The 21,288-nt window shown below is 35.1% G+C and overlaps 1 long non-coding RNA gene across 2 annotated transcripts; it reads right to left on the reverse strand.

The window, feature by feature from the left end:
- Window positions 1–3,128: 3,128 nt before the first annotated feature.
- Window positions 3,129–9,374, reverse strand: LOC105780837 (uncharacterized). Of its 2 annotated transcripts, none has more exons than XR_008195279.1 (9): window positions 9,179–9,374; window positions 8,962–9,060; window positions 8,688–8,873; window positions 8,523–8,569; window positions 7,426–7,484; window positions 7,149–7,235; window positions 6,874–6,918; window positions 4,604–6,763; window positions 3,129–3,876 (listed from the first exon to the last, which is right to left on the reverse strand). It is a non-coding gene; the product is annotated as an uncharacterized LOC105780837 (long non-coding RNA). The 2 variants fall into 2 exon arrangements; XR_008195278.1 differs by having other exon boundaries at window positions 3,130–3,876; window positions 7,422–7,484.
- Between the last annotated feature and the right edge of the window lie 11,914 nt (window positions 9,375–21,288).

A 21,288-nucleotide genomic window follows, 5' to 3' on the forward strand; every position in this document is an offset into this window, starting at 1 on the left:
GCAAATTCAACTAACGATAGCAATCTCTGCCAGTTACCTTCAAACTCTAATACACAACATCGAAGCATAGCTTTGAGTATTTGAATTACTTGCTCAGGCTGACCATCGGTCTGTAGATGAAAAGTTGTACTAAAATACAGTCAAGTACCTAGAGCTTCATGTAACTTGCTCCAGAATCGAGATGTAACCCATGGATCCCTCTCAGAGATAATAGAAATTGGTACACCGTGTAATCTAACTATCTCGGCAACATACAACTCTACCAATCCCTCAAGTGAAAAATCCGTATGCACTGGAATGAAATGCGTAGATTTCATAAATCGATCTACAAGGACCCACACAACATCTTTCTTTCTCGAAGATAAAGGCAATCTCAGTACGAAATTCATCGTACAAGTTCCCACTTCCACTCTGGAATCATCACAGGTTGTAACAAACCAGAAGGTACCTAATGTTCGGTTTTAACTTGCTTACAGACTAAGCACTTTGATACAAACTCTGAAATATCTTATTTCATACCTGGCCACCAATAAATTTGTTTCAAATTAATGTACATTTTATTGCTTCCAGGTTGAATCGACAAGCTACTACTGTAAGCTTCTTGTAAGATATTTTGAATGAGATCAGAATTTCTTGGAATACAAATTTTGTCTTTGAAGTACAAACTAATGTCTGAACCAACACGAAAATTTGAATTAGATATCAACTTAATCTGTTTCCTTTTAGTGATCAAATTTGCGTCACTTTTCTGAGCTTCTCAAATCTGTTGCAAAAATGTCAGTCTAGCTTTTAATTCTGCCAAAATTGAACCATAATCAATCAATGTCAATCGCGTGTTCAACACTCATAAAGTAAACAACGATTTTCTACTCAGTGCATCAACAACAGCATTAGCCTTTCCCGGATAATAGTCGATAATCAAATCGTAATCTTTCAACAACTCAAGCCATCTGCGTTGTCTCAAGTTCAAGTCTTTCTGTGACATCAAATACTTTAGGCATTTGTGATCTGTAAAGATATGACATTTTTCTTAGTACAAATGGTGTCGCCAAATCTTTAAAGTAAATACAATAGTTGCAAGCTCTAAATTGTGAATCATATAGTTTTTTCATGTGGTTTCAACTATCGAGAAGCATACACTATCACTTTGCCCTCTTGCATCATAACATAGCCCAAACCTTTCAATAAAACATCACTATAAATTACAAATTCTTTACCAGACTCTGGCTGAACCAACACAGGTGCCTCGATTACCAATGCTTTCAACTGATTAAAACTTTGTTGACATTTCTCAGACCATTCAAATTTAACATCTTTTTGCAACAGTTTCGTTAACGGCGTAGCAATCATCAAAAATATTTTAACAAATCTTCTATGATATCCGACTAAGCCCAGAAAACTTCTGACTTCTAACACATTTCTCATAGGCTTCCAGTCTACTACGGCTGAGATTTTACTCAGATCAAATCTAAAACCATTTGCCGATACTACATGTCCCAAAAATCTGACTTCTCGAAGCCATAACTCACATTTGTTGAACTTAGGGAACAATTGTTTTTCACGTAAGGTTTGCAAAACAATTCTCAAATGCTGGGCATGCTCTGTCTCATCTCGTGAATAGATCAAAATGTCATCAATGAATATAACAACAAATCTATTTAAGTATAGTCTGAAAATTATGTTCATCAAGTCCATAAATATATCAGGTGCATTACTCAAACCAAATGGCATCACAAGAAACTCATAAAGTCCATACCTAGTCCTGAACGCAGTTTTCGGTACATCAGAGTCTATAACCCGTAGCTGATAATAACTAGAAAGAAGATTGATTTTTGAGAATATCGTCGCACCTTTCAACTGGTCAAACAAATCATCGATACGTGGTAATGGATACATGTTCTTGATCGTGACTTTGTTGAGCTATCGATAATCGATACATAGTCACATTGATCTGTCCTTTTTCTTGAAAAACAACACAGGAGCACCCCAAGGAGAAAAATGGGCCAAGCAAAACCCCTATCTGTCAACTTTTGTAACTGTGCTTTCAACTCTTTCAATTCTGTAGGTGTCATTCTATACGAAGCTATCGATATCGAAGATGTTCTTGACATTAACTCAATAGCAAATTCAACCTCTCTGATCAGTGGTTGGAACGATGGAAATGTGCAAGTGTACACAATCGCAACAAGTAATAAAGTGCCAAGTAAATGTCGAGCTATCGTACCGACAGGGACTGTGAAAAGAATTATTTCTAAATGCTATTTAAAACACTTTGGTGAAGAAAAATATTCTGTTTGAAGAGGGTAATTAAAAACTAAGATTTTAAACTAAGTGAACTAAATAAATAAATCTCAAATGCGTGATTTCAAAATACGATTTTAATCAAGATGACATAATTTTGTTAGATTAATTACATTTCTTAACTTAGAATTATTAAACTCATGTTTATATTGTTACGAATAAATTCACGGAAACTTGGTAATTTGCTAGCTTATGAACATACTCACCTTCCAAAATCCATTTATCTCTTGACTATATCCCTATATCAATTCAACCGATTAAACAAATTTTAATAGGCAAATATGTTATTGCACATACATACTTATCAAATCGAAATAATCTCTTGTACATATCCCTATGTCAATTCAAACAATTAACTCGATTTAATAAGCACATGAAAGACTATTTAAGGTAACAAAGTATCTTTACCTTGAAACATTTTAATCACAATAATCTTACAAGTTATGCAAGGCAAATGTATCGTCAGATACCGTTGCTAATCTAACCCTCGGCTACCTTAAATGATTAAACATGCACTGATTAAGTACTGTGTCCATTAATTACAATTTCAATCCGTTTAAATAATTAATTCATTAGTTACCTAAAAATTGCAATGCAAGAAAAACTTAGTCATGATTTTACTTAATCAAGCATCTTACCGAGGCCTATAACAACATAAACACAATTTCAATAATTTTAACAAACGAAATGCAATCAACCTAACACAAATTAAATTCAAGCTAAATTGATTAAATTAACCATTCCAACAACATAAACATTCATATATATATATATATATATATATATATATATATATATTTAGCATAACAACAACAGAAATTAAAGAGATAGGGAGCAAGAATCATATCCGGTGTTTTTCTGTGGCTTGACTAGTTGTTCTGTTCTTCCTTCTCTGTTGTCCTCATCGAACAAGGCTGCTATGAACACTTAATTGCTGCTCCAAATAGCTGATAAATGCCCTTTCCCAAAAGAAGAAATAGGCAAGAGAGCAAGGGAATTTTGGAATGGAAAAGAAGAGAGAAAGTGGAGAGAAGAGAGGAAAGATGTGAATGCTTGAGGTGTGTTTCTAAAATGACCAGCCTAAGGGGGTTTTTATAGCTGAGGAGGGCTGCTAAAAATAGCTAAAATTATCAGCCAAAGAGCCCTCCCTTGGCCTGCCACACATGTGGCAAGGTTGATTGTTTCAACTTTGCTAATTTAGGCTTGGGGTAAATCTATAAAGCCATCAGTTGTGGAAGGGTTTGAATGCAACTTGAACAAGTCTTCAAGGGCCTCTTGGCAAGCTTAAATAATCAGCTAATAAGCTTATTTGGGTCAGCTCTTGGGACGGTTTTTGGGTTGCCCATTTCTTGGTCAGTTTAGTTCAATTGGACCACTTTTTCATAATTAATTAATAATAATTTATTAACCCAAATTAAATTGGATATAAATTAAAATTAATTCTATTATGAATTAATACATATAATTTTGGATCGTCTTACGCTAAAATTTAGTTCGCCTCAATACTCCAAATTGCTTCTTGGTTTTCTACTTCTAGCAGTGTCTGCCGAGCCAGTTTTTGCCATTTGTGCAAATCTGTCGAAAATAACCAAAATTCATCAAAATTAATTATAAATTTAACTAAAATTAAAAATTTTAATATTTTAAGGGAACTTTAATTTTTTTAAAAAAATTAATTATTTTTTCGACAAGAATTTTATCGAAACTATATGATTTTAAGTTAAAAAGAGTATGTAAAAATGTGTAAATTTCTGTGTTTCTAGTGGTAACCTTAGTAATTCTTCTATGAACACATCTGTAAACTCACATACAATTGGAATCAATTCTAACTTATATTCTGAAACTCTAGAATCAAATATATAAGCGAGATACGCTTCACAGCCTTTTTTAACATCTTTCTGTACCGACATAGCTGAAATAACATTAGATGCACTATCCAGTCTGTCTGATTCAATTCGAAGTTTTTCACCGTTCTAACACTTTAACACAATATGATTTTGTCTACCGTTCACAACAGCATCATGTAGAGTTAACAAGTCCATACCCAGAATCACATCAAATTCATCAAAGGGTAATAACATCAAATCAGCCAAAAAGTTGCAACCCTGAATCATCAAAAGATAGTTTTTACATACTTTATCAACTAACACATACTGACCTAAAGGGTTCGTTACTTTAACCACAAACTCAGTAGACTTAAAAGATGTTTTCTAATCTGACACTAAAGTTGTGCATACTTATGAGTGTGTTGAACCCTAGTCAATCAAAGCATTAACATTAGTATCAAAGATAGAAAATGTACCGGTGATCATATCAGGTGCTGAAGCTTCCTCTTGAGCTTGAATCTCGTAAGCTCTAGCCGGTGCCTGTGCCTTAGATCTCACAGTGGAATCTTTTATCCCACTATGATTGTTTCCTACATTTCCAGCGTTCCGAGGTGGTCTCCCTCTTGCAGTTGTATTACTTGGTCGAGTAGTTTGAGCTTTTTCTTTATCAAACCTTTCAGGGTAATTTTTAAGATAATGCTTATAAGAACCGCATTTAAAACATGACCTGTCTTTCAATCTGTATTCACCGAAGTGTCGTCTATTACATTGCTGACATTCAGGCTTGTTGTTTCTAACACTGCACACACTCGCTACGGATGTAGCCTGAGGTTACGAGCTCGAATGTTGTCTTCCTCTATCTGTCCCAGAATAACCCACTAAAGCTGATGAACGAATATGATATTCTTTTGACTTCTTCGATTTCGATCAGCATTATTTTCCCATAGGTCACTTTCCTAAATCACGAGCCTCAGAATCAGGTTTTCCCTTCGCTTTGCTAAGTTCCTCGGCCTTATGCGCTCTATAAACCAAAACCATGAATTCTCTTAACTCAAGAATCTCGACTAACAGCTTGATATCTTTATTTAGGCCATCTTCAAATTGAGTGCACATAGCAACCTCTGTTGGTATACATTCCTGAGCATACTTACTGAGTCGTACAAATTCCCTCTCGTACTCAGCTACTAACATACAGCCTTGCTTCAATTCAATAAACTTTTTACGTATGTTATCTAGGAACCTCTTACTCACATATTTCTTTTGAAACTCTGTCTGGAAAAGTTCCTAGTTTACTCGATCTCTCAGTACTACCGCAACCAAGGTGTTCCACCACTGATAAGCTGAATCTTTGAACAATGAAACAACACATTTCAAGCATTCAATTGGAGTACACAATAAGTCATCAAAAACTCTGACTGTGTTTTCTAACTAGAACTCGACTCTCTCTAGATCATCTTTAGCTATACCTCAGAACTCTTCAACCCTATACTTTCGTATTTTATCAACTAGAGGCTTGCTTCCTCGTACAAATTTCAAACCCTAAGGAACTACGAGGATCGGTGGAGGTAGAGGTCATTGAGCTATTAGGTTTGTTCACACGAACTCTGAAAACCGCTCAAACATCATCTGGAAGAAGGCTTCTTTAGCCTCTCCTCCCCGGCCCTCAGGTACAGGCCTACTACCGCTAGATGTTGCTCTATGAACGGAGGCTTGCGCATTACTACCAACTTCATTGGTATCAGCTCAGATGGATGATATTTATCTATATGAAAGCATAGTTCAATCTGAGTCAAGATTTATCACACTATCACAAGTTATATAATTGCATGTATTTCTAAACTCCATACATGCTACGTTCAATCCTAAAACTAACTAAATCGTAACTCTGATACCATTACATGTAACACCCCTAACCCGTATCTGTAATTGAATTAGGGTTATGAAGCATTACCGAACAAATAGAACATTTAAACATACATTTCGTATAATACCATAAACCACTACACCAAAACAAGTTTTTAGCGGCATTTTTTTAGGCCTTTAGCGGCGCTTTCCCCAAAAACGCCGCTAAAGATCATGACCTTTAGCGGCGCTTTCCTTAAAAACGCCGCTAAAGAACAAGACCTTTAGCGAAGCTTTCCCAAAAAACGCCGTTAAAGGTCATGAAAAATTTTAAAAAATTATTATAAAAATGCCACATATCCATTCCTATCCCTTTACTTGCTTAAGCAAATCCTTTAGAACTGTTATCAGTACATACATCACTCCATTCTTTGGTTAGAGATTGCAGCAACAACAAAAGTGAGATTCCACCAATTATCTCATGCAGCAAGTCAAATTGCCTTTGATTACATAAGATTCCTTTGAATTTTTTTTTTAAAAAATTCAAACTAGTTCATATCAACTTGCTCAAGTTGTATGTATAAATTGCAAATCAACACCTTATTTGAACTTACAATTCTAGGAAAGCATAAAATGTAGTTCCATGAGCATGCATTTAAAGTAGCAAAAAAAATTACTGATTACAGTGACAGTCTAAGCTCCAAATCTAGCTCTTGTGTGTCACTTGATTCTGAATTTTAACTGCTCGATCCCAATGAGTTGCTGAGATGTTTCATGCTCCTTGAGTGTGAATCCTATAAGAATGTAAGCCATAGTGTATAATCTCATATACTTTTCAGATTGTAATTAATGTTAAGAGCATCATATTATATTTTCTGAAGATACAAATTCCAAAGTAAAATACCTCCACTGACTGATCAGGAACTGATACGACACGGTGTTCTTCAACCTGGAAAGGGGGTGAGCGAAAGTCAGAAATTGCAAGCAAAAACTTTGATACCAGCAGGTAGAAATCTGGAAGCTTAACAAAAATAGTAGATATCAACTATCAGCTAGGTAATTTTCTGTTTATTGGTAGAAAAGGGACGTGAAGCTGAATCAAATCTTAAAACTTAACTAACTGGACAAATATTTCAGCATATTTGACAACAAAAGTGAAGGCAAACATAGAAAACATACCAATGCTTGATCAGATAGTAAGGACTTATCAGGGTAAAATAAGTATCCATAAGCTTCTCTATCCGCACGCCCAACCCTTCCACACAACTATGGGAATTGAAAGAATTATAACAACATTAACAAAGTAAACATGAGATATAAAACTACAGTAAAGTATTCTATTTTCTCTTTCATGAGAATGAACAACGTTGTAGCCTGTTAAATGTTGTGCATAAATCCTTCTAGACAAGAATCTTTTTCCATGGTAGAAGATAAAAGATCACATGAACATACATACAGAGCCATATGTGTATCATTAAAAGATGTAACCCTCTCCTTTTGCTTGACACCGAACCTCTGCATAAACATACAAACAAGAAAATCAAGCATCTCTCTGCCAAATGGGCACAACTTGTATTAGCTAAAAGTACAAGAGATCATTGCAAGGAATTCAGTTAATACAAAATTCTAACACACAGTGTTCCCTAGACCATTTAATATCTACAATCATGAATTGATGATGGTGCTAATTCCAGCATGGCTATAAGCTTTCATTACTTTCCCTTGACTAAAAGATTGTAGAGGAGGTTAAATCATAATCATCAACTCTAATATGAAAACAATATAATTTTTTCTTTTAAGAAAATGAAATCTATCCCACATTAGAAAGAAATATGAAAAATGCTCAAATAACTCAATGTGAAAGTAAAACTGAGAGCTAAAGCTAATCTTATAAAACATATATATAATATAAAAAGTTAAGAAAGAGAGTAATTTTGTACAAAATAAAAGTTTGGATCAAAAAAGGAAATAAAGTTTGAGTAATTTAATTATATAAAATAATTAAAACAAAGACTAAATTGGAAAATAGATTTGTTTTTCATAATGAAAAGGAGCAAAACAATGTTCAAACTTCAAAGAAAATTATGTGAAAAAGACTTAACAAAGACAATATTAATAACATATTTTTATTTCTTAGAAAATAATAAAAACACATACAAACTTTGAATCCAAAACTGGAATTTAACAAATACATAACACAGGCAGAACCAATCTTATGTTCAAAAGCAAATATGCTTACCTGCCCCCCCACACACCTCCCCAAAAAACTATCAAAATAAATATTAAAAGTCAATGTTGTTAATAAAAATTTTAAAAAAAAAAAGAAACTTTGAATCTAAAAATGAAACTACAGGGAAAAAATTAGTTTAGAACTTTGAATGTGATGGGAAAAAGAAACAAAAGCAAATATCTTTACAAAGGGGGAAAAACAAAAATGTGAAATGAATATTAATGCAGACATTATAAGCAAAACCCAGAAAACATAACAAATTACAAATAAAAAAACACAGAAAAGTTAACTAAGAAAAATGGATCAAATTGAAATAAAATTACCTTTGATCTTTTGTGTTCTTCTTTGTCTCCAGAATGGGATCTCCCTGCTGAGAAAGCAGAAAACGAACACAAGGAACAACCCAAGTCAGGTCGGGTGACAGAAAAGAGTCTTTACAGTTTACAACTGGGACATTACAGCAAACATGTTATGATCTGTTTTATTACTTGTGAAGAAATGAGATGAACAATACAGAATTATGAGACCCGCTTCAGAAATTCTTCACGCCAATTGTTTAGTGTTTCAAACGATCTGAGTATGTTCACATCAAACACAACAACACAGCAATCTGCCCCTCGATAAATTGCAGAACCAAGACTCTAGAACCTTTCTTGCCCCGCTGTATCCCATATCTATCAGACAAGAAGACACTTGGTAAAATGTGAGGATTTTAGTTTTAAAAAAATATGTAAGAATTTCCCTTGATGTTTCGTCACTTACTTGCAAAGTTACAATTTGTCATCAATATGTAATTCTTTGGTGACAAATTCAGCTCCAATTGTAGCTTTATACTGTTGGTTGAATTTGTTATAAACATATCTAGATGACAAGTTAATAAACTACAGTAGCCTATGTAATTGTCATTGTGTTTTTCAATGTAACTAACAATCAAATATAATATGCTTAAACAAAGCATGTATCTCAAAATAAAGGATACTGGTTCATCAAAGATGTCTTTCCCACTCTGAAATACTGATTCATCAAAGATGTCATTACCATCAGTGATGATAACGTAGACCTTTAGTTTGCATTGCAAGTGACACAGAAAAGTCAAGGAATTATGAAAATGCCTTATAGAAAGTTCATGGTTCCATTACAGGTCACCTGTCAACAAGTATCCATGGTGGACAAGGGCAGCAGAATGCAGAGTCTATGGGTTTAACATGATACATTCTATTAGTTCTAAAGGTAGCAACGAATAGGTTTAATGAAGTCTTCAGATCTTGCTTTCTAGTTTTGGTATTTCTCTATGGAAGATCAAATAAGGGCACAGTCAACCTAATTTTATTTAAGAGAAAAAGAAATAAGAAAGAGAACACAAATAACTTGATACATTCTATTAGTTATAGAATAACTTGATACACAAATAACTGTATTTATGAATATCAGTGAAACTCCAAAACCATTTCATCCTCAACATATAAACATCCTTGACTTTTTTATAACCCCTGATGCCTTCTGCAGAATTTACTGGGATTGATAAATCAAAATATAAGCTATCCATAGTGCAGTTCAGATTCGACTAAATTGAACAAAGTTTTAAGAAATTTAAGACCCCAAAAAGCGAAAGTAAGAAGGGAAAAAAATATAGACGAGTACTTGAAACGATTCTTCTTTATTTTTTTAGTTGATATCGGTGTCATCAAAATCGTCTTCGAAGTTTTTGAAGAAATCGGCATAGGCGAGCTTGTTGTCGGAAGCGATGACACCTTCGCCGAAGATCTCTGGTGTGTCAACACTGTCGACTTCCATGGCTGAACCTTGGTCGTCTAGGTCCCTCACGAATTCCATCGGCGTGGCCTCATCTTTCCCCCCTTTTCTTTAGGCTTCTAGGGATTTCTTTCGTTGATTTAATTTTAATTTTAATTATTTTTGTTGAAATATCTTTCCCCCCTCATCTTTCCCCCCTTTTCTTTACAATTGATTATGGATTCTGAAAACGCCGCTAAAAAATTAAATTTCTGTAGTGAAACAGCATGTTTTGAAAAACTTTAATACATATTTGCGGCGTTTTACGTCCAAACGTCGCTATTGCTTACCTTTTGCGATGTTTTTTTCATAAACGCCGCTAATGATTGATTTTTTTAAAATTTTATATTTAATTATTGTATAATTCATATCAATTTTAAATAAATAAATTTTGAAAATTTAAGTAATATTTAAAAGAATTAAATAAATTTTAAAATTTTTATATAATTTTTATGTAAGAAAACAAAAACAAAAATTTTAAAGCAAAGAGAAAAAAACTTTAAAAATTATATTAATGATAATTTTAATAAATTAAAATTCATATTATCTCTTTTACAATTATATAATAAATTGTTTAATATATAAATTAAAAACCTAATTATTTAACAAATCTCAAGTAAACGTTAAATCTTAAACCATTTAATATTTATAAAGTTTATCTATTATCTCTTAAATAATTTAAACTATAATCATAATTTTAATATATTAAAATTAATATTATCTCTATTACAATTATATAAGAAATTATTTAATATATAAATTAAAAAATACTAATTTATCTAAACCCTAAATCCCTAACCCCTATCTCCTAAACCTTAAATCATAACCCTAACCCCTAAACCCCTAACCCTAACCTCTAACCCTAACTCTTAAACCTTAAACCCCAACCCTTAAACCATAAACCTTAATTCATAATCCCTAATTATTTAAATACTATAAGAATAAAATTTTAATTATTTAAAAAAAAGAAAATCAAGAATTGTAGATTTAATGTTGATATTATAAATTACTAGTAAATTCAAATAAAAATCTATCTTATCTAAACATTTTAAAAATATATATATTTTTTGAAAATTTTAAATTTCAGTCCTATATAAATGAATCACCATCCTGTTTCAACATTCGGCTTTCGAAATTTCAATGGAGTTTACAGAAAATATTTTGTTAGTTTATTTAATAATTGGGTGTTTTTTGTGAGATAATAAGTAAGAATGGCGTCGTTGAAGCATTTCATAAGGTTCATCCACATTTACAATCTAAAAATGTACTTACTGTAAAACAACTTCATCGAACCGGGTATCACTTTCAGCCTCCTATGAACTGGATTAACGGTAATGCTTTTCTTTTATTTTTATTTTTTTGGAAGAGATGGAATTAAATTGTATATTTTAGGACAGTTAAAAATGTAATTTTACCATTTTAATTATATTTTTATAAGGATTAAATAAAATTTTTATCATTTTTAGGGGTTTAACATGTAATTTTACCATTATTAATTTTAAAGTGTATAAATTATAAAACGCTTAGGTGAAAATTATTTTCATTTCAAGGCCTTTGGCTTCCATGTTTAGTAAAGTTAATAAAGAATAATTTTTCCCATCTATTTTGAGTCGATTTAATAAATAATATAAATTTAAGGGTTAAAAAATAAAAATTAAATAAAGGGTTGTAACGATTTTTTTGTAAAGTTAAAAGGATAAATAAATCATTATGTCTATTTTATTTATATAAATTTTAAATAATAATTGAATTAGTTTAACACGTGATGCCGCCTTTTATTCCATATATAAGGTTATGCCATATATTCTGTTTAAAAGAACTTATAGTATTTTAATTTTTCCATTTTTAACAAATATTGTAGATTATATTGAATCCATGAGCATTAGCGGCGCTTTTTAGAAAACGCCACTAAAAATAAAGCATTAGCGGCGCTTCCTCAAAAACGCCGCTAAATCCCTGTTCATTAGCGGCGCTTCCTCAAAAACGCCGCTAAATCCCTGTTCATTAGAGGCTCTTCTTCAAAAATGCCGCTAAAGCCCTAAGAATTTGTGGCGCTTCCCCAAAAACGCCGCTAAAGCCCCGAGCATTAGCGGCGCTTTCCCAAAAACGCCACTAAAGCCCCAAGCATTAGCGGCGCTTCCCCAGAAACGCCGCTAAAGCCCTGAGCATTAGCGGTGCTTCCCTAAAAACACCGCTAAAGCCCCGAAAGCTCAGAAAAAGGTGTCGTTAGGCATAGGTTTTTTGCGGTGCGTTTTGGAAAACGCCGCTAATGCTTATTTTTAGCAGTGTTTTCCATAAAGCCCCGCTAATGCTCGATCTTTAGCGGCGTTTTTCATCCAAACGCCGCTAAAAATGCCGCTAAAAGCCTATTTTGGTGTAGTGAACATATTATAAACTAATCATTGACATACATATCGTTCCTAAATCGACCCCTCGAGCCCCTAAATATACCTTAGAAACAATTCAGGACCAATTTGAAATCATTTTAAAAGTTAATGAAAAAGTTACAAAAGTTTGACTATAGGGGTCACACAGCTGTGTGGCCAGGTCGTGTGCCTCACACGACTGAGACACACGCTCGTGTCTCAGGCCATGTAACCTTCTAACTAGGGACACATGACTGTGTCCCAGTCCGTGTCCTCACCTGTGTAACTCTCTGAGTAAGGTCACAGTTGTCTCATACGCTCGTATGTCAAGTCGTCTAACTCTCAAAATAATCTCACATGCCCGTTTGCTATGCCATGTGCTAGGCCATGTAACTCACTGACTTGCATGCAATGGAACCTTCAGGGGACACACAGCTGTGTCGCCAGGCCATGTGTCACACACTTATTTCTCAGGTTGTGTGGACCTAAAATTTGCCAAAAATCAAAAAATTCCCAACACCAATTCATCCATAATCCTTTAGGCCTTTTATGCACATAATCAAGGCATCAAAACCCTATCAAAACACACATATAATAACCAATTCAAGAGTCCTAAATCAACTAACCAATATGTCATTCAAGGCACCTCAAATGCATTCATCCAAAACTTACTTAAACATGTATATGTTACAACATTTCAATCATCAACATCTAGTTCAATACTTTCCCAAAACATGCCATATATTGACCATAATAAAACCAAATCAACACATACCATTTGAGCCATTCAAACATGCAACATAACATAGCCATATTGACACAAGCTAATAAGACATCAAATGTACAAAACCAAGATAAGTTATACATACCAAATCATTAACTAAACATTCAAGTAAATACCATTAAAAGTCCACCTATACATGCCATTATAACCTTGGCAAAAACATTCAAAAACTATCGATATTTATGTTGGATAGTGTAATAGGTCTTCGACGTGCTTCTAAACCGGTCGAGCTTCCGTCAATTTATTATAACATTGATACGATTATTCATTAATCCATTTACATTAATATAATATATTAAACATTCAAATTAAGCAACATTAATTCAATAATTGTTCATACGAACTTACCTCGATGACTAAGGGCGTATAAACGAAGTCGAACTAATCTGAGGCTTTAGCTTTTCCTCGATCTAGATCCGTACGTGGTCTATCTTGATCTAAATAGACAATTTCAATCCATTTATTACCTATAGTTTCAATTTAGTCCACAATTCATATTTATGTAAAGTTACCATTTTGCCCCTAACTTTTTAACTTTTCACAATTTAGTCCTTAAGCTCATAAATTGAAATCTAAGCATTTTAATCACCCTTTCAAGCTAACCAATTCACATAGGGACTTCAACCAGTCCATACCAATCATCATTTCATAAATTTAATATGAACTTTTACTATTTTTACAAACAAGTCCCTAAATGCAATTTTCATCAAAAATCACTTTACAAAACTTGTTTATTTATCAACAAGGACTCATAATCTATCATTAAACATCAAGAATCATGCAAAAGCATTCATGGTATAACCCTAAATATTTAACATTTTTACAAATTGACCCTCAGGCTAGCTAAATTAAGCTACAACGATCCTAAAAACATAAAAATCATTAAAAACTAACCTTAAAACACCAACATGCATGAGATAGACTTAGTCGAACCTTCAAAGCACAAAAATGATGTTTTCTTTACTATTTAAGTGGAAGAAAATCGATTACCATTTAAGTCCACTCACTTTAAAGTTTTATAGCCATTTGGCCTTTTTAACAAATACAACTCCACTTTTGCATCTTTTACAATTTAGTCCTTTTCACTTAATTAATCATGCAAACATCAAAATTTCTTAGCAAAATTTTAAGATGACCTTACTAACATCCCATGACATTAAAATAATAATAAAATAAAAATTTACTCATCCAATTTTTTGTGTCGAAACCACTATTCTAATTTCACTGAAAATGGGCAGTTACAAACCAAGTGTACAAAATGAAAATTTTTAATAACTTCCGGTGGAAAATTTAATTCCCACTGTAACTGACAACTACATGTTTTTCTTAGAAAATATAATTTATTCTGTAAAATAAGTTTCCATTATTTTCTGACAAAATAATGACACTTGCATTAACCAGGCCTATTTGGGCCTTTCATGTATTGGGTGCAATTATATGTTATCTGGACTTTTATCCAACTCTTATTGTAACACCCCATACCCGGCCTAGACGACAAGGCCAAGTCTGGGAAGCTACCTCAAATATTATCAAAGCATAGTATTCCAAAATTTAGTTTTAAGCAAAACCCAAAAGAGTTAACAATTGTAAAACATAACACATTTGCTATTATCTTAAGGCATCGCATGTCTTGAAGTTATTGGAAATAGGATAGTGAAACTAATGATAATAAAACAGATAAATAGTATGACCGAGCGCCCGATCTGTTGACCCAATCAAGTCTGTGGATTACCTGTAATACAGTCAATAGAAGAAATGAATTATGATTTATAAAGAAATAGTTATATGTTCAAACGGATTTAGGTTTAAACAAATAAAGTCTTAAATTTGATTTCAAAATCAGATCTAAAAGGTAAATCATTCAGTTTAACAGATTGGAACAGCTCAGGTAGATTGTAAGTTAGATTATTCTCATATACAACACAGATCAGAATAGATGCAGATTTCCTATCCCCCACCCACTACACACCATCTCCGACCAACCCAACACACCAAATAGGGTATTAAATACCCATCCAACCCTACACACCAAAAAGTGTTAGTATGGCACGTTCCGATGATTGCAGACTAGTTGCCAAATCAGAATATAGAAACCAGTGGTTTAGCCACTATCTTAGAACAGAATACTTCCTCATTTACTTAGTCCCACCTGATGCAGATGTAGATTCAAGTAACAGTTAATATAGAGGCCTACACGACCATCTAGATACAGTTCATATCCGTACAGAATAATTCAATATCATTAACAATTATCATACGCAATATACACACAGATTTTTCTCAGATCACAAAATAAAAGTTTATACAATTTAATTCAATTCGTACGGATAACACAGAAGGCTTTCATTCATTTCAAATGACGCTTGTTGCCTGAGGGAAAAATTCCAAATTTTGGTCCACATACCGTGTGATTACTAATGGTAATAAAGGGTAATAAAGTGAGTTGATCGAGCTTCCACCATGCCGACCCAGTCAAGACTATAAGCTACCTGAAATTCAGTCAATAAGAATATAAGTTGAGAACTCAGCACATAAATGTAATAAGTTCAACTAAAAGCACAATTGCAATAGTAAAGTATTGAATCTTATATGTCAATCAAAATTAGAGAATAGCCAGTGAAGATTTAATGTATCAGATATGTGTCAGAATGATTCTAGTTCATATACAGTGCAGATAAAAAGCAGATGCAGTTATTCCTACCCCCGCCACTACACACCATCTTCGACCATCCCAACACACTGTTAAAGGCATTTAATACCCATCTAGCCTTACACACATTCAATGAGGTGCAGACTAGTTGCCATATCGAAATGCGACGAAACGCCAAATTTACATATAATTGTGGCTTTAGCCACTGAATAAAGAATATATCACTTCCTCCTTTTAAAAAATTCCCATCCCATGCAATGCAGATTACAGATATTAAGAACATATGATCAGTTATTCAGACTCAATTCATAATTAAGTGATACTGATCAATATCATCGAAAATCTTCACAATACATATACATTTATATAATCAATACCTCAGTCTCAGAACATCAGGTAGCACTCATACAATCTAATTCAGATAATAAATACATTGTGGAAGGCCAGTGTTCGTGTTAGACAATGCTTACAACCTGAGAGACAAATTTCAGGGTTTATCCATACACCACACGGCCTGACACACGCCCGTGTGCCCACCCATGTTCCTCACATAGCCTAACAAATACCCGTGTAGTCTGCCCGTATAGTTCGAAATCGTAAATAGTGAGTCACACGGCCTGGACAAACGCCTGTGCCACTGGCCCGTGTGGCATCCAAAAAAAACAGTGAGTTCCAAGGCCCGGGCACATGCCCATGTCCTTAGCCCGTGTGATCTTTATTTTGTACACTGTGAGTTGCACAGCCTAGACACATGCTCATGTCCTTGGCCGGTGTCAACTCCGCACTAACATGATCACACACAGCCTGGACACACACCTGTCTCCCTTACCTGTGTGGCTCATATTTGGTGAACAGTGTGTTACACGGCCTAACACAAGGCCATATGGCATCCACAGCCATATCCTCCGGCGTCTGAAATTCGTAAAAACTCGGGTTTTTAGTATGCACCTAAAGTGATTTCGATGCAGGAACAACGTAAAGGATTTCCGAAGCCTAAAACGACCATCCAACAACTCAATTAACCAAATTTATAGAAAATGATGAACAATTATACTCAGAACACTTATGTCAAAAATTTTGACAAAAAACCATCAACGAAATGATCACTTGCCGAAAGATCAACTACGATTACCCAAATTGACGTGCTAAGGTTTGCTACCTCCAACAGCTACTCTAGTCCCAAACAACTGATCAGAATAAGAAGACCAACAATCAATAACAGAAACGCCCAAGAGATATAAAACGAAGATGAAAAAGAAAAAAAATAATGAACTTGAAGTAGGAAAGAAGAGGAAATTTTAAAATTTGTTTTAACCACCAATAAGTTTTTCGATAGTCAGCAAAAATATTTCCTAACGCATACACTGGGACTTGAACACAGGACCAAACAGAATACAAAAGCTTAACTATTGAACCAGCAGGCTTATTCCTGTCACAAATTCACACAGAATTAAATTTAAGTCAATGATTCCAGAGCAGTGATTAAAATTAACTACCAAAACTTCTAAACCGTGACTCGAACCCCTGACCTCGAACATATAAGCAGAGCATATAATAATAGATACAGAGACTTAACTATTACAGAATCTCACAAATAAACATTCAAAATTTTGAGGCATTACAACTCTCTCCCCCCAAAAAATTTTAGCCTTGAAATTTAGCTCACTCAAACAGATATGGGTACTTCTGTCGAATCGAATCTTCGGTTCCCAAGTGGCTCCCTTAGTGCCATGATTCTGCCACAAAATTTTAACTCAAGGAACAGTTTTCCTCCTCAATACCTTAACGTCACGGTCCAAAATTTGAACAGGTTCCTTTTCAAAATGTAGATCCAGTTGTACCTCAATTTCCTCAATCAGAATTATGTGCGACAAATTAGATCGATACCGTCTCAACATTGAGACGTGAAACACATCATGAATCCACTCCAACTCCAGCAGTAATTTTAGGTGATACGCAACAGGCGTAACGCATTTTAAAATATGGTAAGGTCCAATAAACCTCAGCCTTAACTTGCATTTGCGTCCAAATTGGAGGACCTTTTTCCACGGTTACACTCTTAGGAATACTTGATCACTTACAGAAAACTCAATGTCTTTTCTCTTTAAATTGGTATAAGATTTTTGTTGATTGGAAGCGACTTTAAGACTATCACGGATCAACTTGACACTATTCTCAATTTTAGAAACTAGCTCGGGGTCCAATGGTAAGTAATCTTCAAAACTATGTTGGAAATCTATTACACAACCTTGAAGCATATCCTCCAAAATCTGAATAACTTGCTCAGATTGCCCATCGCTCTTAGCGTGATACGTAGTACTGAAATCAAGTCGGGTTCCTAAAGCCTCATAAAGCTTCTTCCAAAACTGAGACATGAAATGTAGATCTCTATCAGAGATAATCAAGACTGGAATCCCGTGCAGTCTCACCATTTTAGCAATATATAGCTTAGCAAGCTTCTGCAGTGAGTAACCTATTCTGATAGGAATGAAATGAGGGGATTTGGTCAATCGATCAATGATGACCTAAATTGAATCTTTCTTAGTGGGGTTAAAGACAACCCACTAACAAAATCCATCGTTGCACGCTCCCATTTCCACAGAGGAATCTTAACCGGTTGAAGCAATCATGGGGGCAATTGATGTTCGACCTTAACCTTTTGGCATGTCAGACTGTAGGATACAAAGGCAACCACTTCCCGTTTCAGTTTAGACTACCAATAGAGTTCTCGAAGGTCCCGATACATTTTATTTCTTCTAGAATGCATAGCGTAAGGGCTACTATGCGCCTCATGTAGAATCGATCGCCTCAGCTCCTTATCATTAGGCACACAAATCCGACCCTGAAACACAAAACTTTGTCGCTGTTCAAATTAAAATATGAAGTTTCATTCGAACTAATTTGTTGTAGTCGCTGAACCAGAGACTTATCGCTCAACTATCTAACCCGAATCTATTCGACCCAAGCCAATTTAACCTACAATTCAGTTAATAATTCTCCATCCTCAACTAAACTCAGATGAGCTAACATCACTCTCAGGTCATTCATCGCTCTACGGCTAAGAGCATCGACTACCACATTAGCTTTACCTGGATGATACTTTATCGTATAGTTATAATCCTTAAGCAACTTAACTCAATTATGCTGCCTAAGATTTAAGGATTATAACTATACGATAAAGTATAGTTACTAAACTTACTAAACTTAGCATACAACTATTTTTCTCGAAGTATCTGGAGGACAATACGAAGGTGGTTATCATGCTTAGACTCGGTCTTGGAATAAATCAGTATGTCTTCGATAAAGACTACTACAAACTGATCCAAATACTATTGGAACATCCGATTCATTAAGTCCATGAATGCTGTCGGGGCATTCTTCAACCCAAAAGACATCACTAGGAACTCATAGTGTCCATAATGAGTTCTGAAGGCGGTTTTGTACACATCAGTCTCTTTAACCTTGAGTTGATGGTAACTAGAACGAAGATTGATCTTGGAAAAAATAGATTCCCCACGAAACTGGTCAAACAAGTTATCAATCATTGGTAGCGGATACTTATTATTTACTATCAATTTGTTCAGCTGTCGATAATCTATACACATTCTTATTGGTCCGTACTTCTTCTTAACAAACAATACTAGTGCCCTCCACAGAGTCACACTCGATTGGATGAACCCTCTATCGAGAAGTTCCTAACGCTGAGCTTTTAGCTCTACAAGCTCCTTCAATGCCATGCGATAGGGTGCAATGGACATGGGGGCGGTACCTGGTAACAGATCAATACCAAACTGAACGTCTCTATCTAGAGGTATTCCAGGCAATTCCTTGGGAAGGACATCAAGGAATTCCCTCATAGTGCGAATATCTCCTACAGAAAGCTTTGCAGAAACAGAATCGGATATGAAGGCAAGGTATGCCTCGCACCCTTTTTGGACTAACTTGCCAGCTACAAGAGTGGAGATTACATTGGAAAGGTAATCTCGACACTCACCAACCATAATAACCTCATTATTCTCATCCATCCTCAGAGTAACTCTCTTAAATGCACAATCTAGGCTTACCCTATACTCTATAAGCCAATTCATTCCCAGAATCAGATCAAATTCATCAAAAGGAAACTTCATTAGGTCTGCCGGAAATACCATACCTTGAATCTCTAAGGGTCATTTATATACCCTATCAACACGAACTGACTGACCCAAAGGACTGCTCATAGAAAACTCTCTAGCAGTATTCTCAGCAGCTATACCCAAATTTGCAGAAACAGTACTAGCTATATACGAGTGAGTAGACCCAATGTCAATGAGAGAAAAGTATGGAACAAAATAAATAAAGAATGTACCTGCTATGACATCAGCATCATCACTATCTTCTCGGTGTCTTACTGAATAAACCAGCATCGACTATCATGCTTCCATTTGACTCGCGCCTCTACCCGTGCTATCTAACCCCTACCAAAACCATTACCTCCTCTGACAATACCATGACCCCTAGGTGGTTTCTATACTACTATTAGAGGATCAACAGGACCTGAACCTAAAGTCTATGCCATAACTGGCACCTGGTCTTATCAATGGGGACAATCCTTAACCCGATCCTTCATCGACCCACAATGAAGGCATGCTCCTAACTTTCTCTAGTACTCACCTTGATGGCTCTTCTCGCAATCGCTACAAAGCTGAATCTCGCTCGCTACAGCTAGAACCTCGGTCCTTGAAGGCCTGTCAAACCTCACCCATTTTTTAGGGCACTGCCAAGAACTAGAGGGACCCGAATCCCTTTTAGTCTTAGTCTGATCTCTCTCGCGCTCATTGCACTTCACCTCTTCCACTATCTTGGCCTTATCAACCAAGGCTGCAAAAATCTGCTCCCTCTAAGGAGCTCTCAGAACCCGTAGATCATAACGTAACCCTTCCTCAAACTTAACACAGTTATCGTAGTCAAATGCTAACAGAGCTCGCCCGTATCTACTCAGTCTCAAAAACTCGGCCTCATACTCAGCCACAGATTGATCACTCTGAACCAGGCTCATAAACTCGCTTCGGTAAGCCTCCACATAACTCGACCCTACATATTTACTCTGGAAGGCTTTCTTGAAATAATCTCATTAACTTCTTCGAGCTGAGCACCTTGCTCAATTGTCAGCCACCACTGATACGCTCAATTTTTTGGAAGGAATGCAGTCAATATTAGTCATGATACGCTCGATGGCCTCTAACCAATATTTAACAATAGTAGGGGAAACTTTAATGACGCCTCTAAAGATCTCAATGCCATTCGACCAGAGTCGCTCAATAATCGAACCTCGGCTTCCAAATCCAGAATAGGTCCCAATGACCCTCTCTAGTGCTAGTATCATGGCCTAGGATAGTGTATCGTCCCCAGTAGTCAAGGGCTGGGACCCCGTCTCAGTAGGAGTACCCACTGTCTCGCTGGTCTCCAGATTGGGCATACTACCCATAGAGTATGACTCTGCTCAAGCTCTTCCTCATTGG

The sequence above is a fragment of the Gossypium raimondii genome, chromosome 4 (genome assembly GCF_025698545.1).
Source record: "Gossypium raimondii isolate GPD5lz chromosome 4, ASM2569854v1, whole genome shotgun sequence".
NCBI classification, from domain to species: Eukaryota; Viridiplantae; Streptophyta; class Magnoliopsida; order Malvales; family Malvaceae; genus Gossypium; species Gossypium raimondii.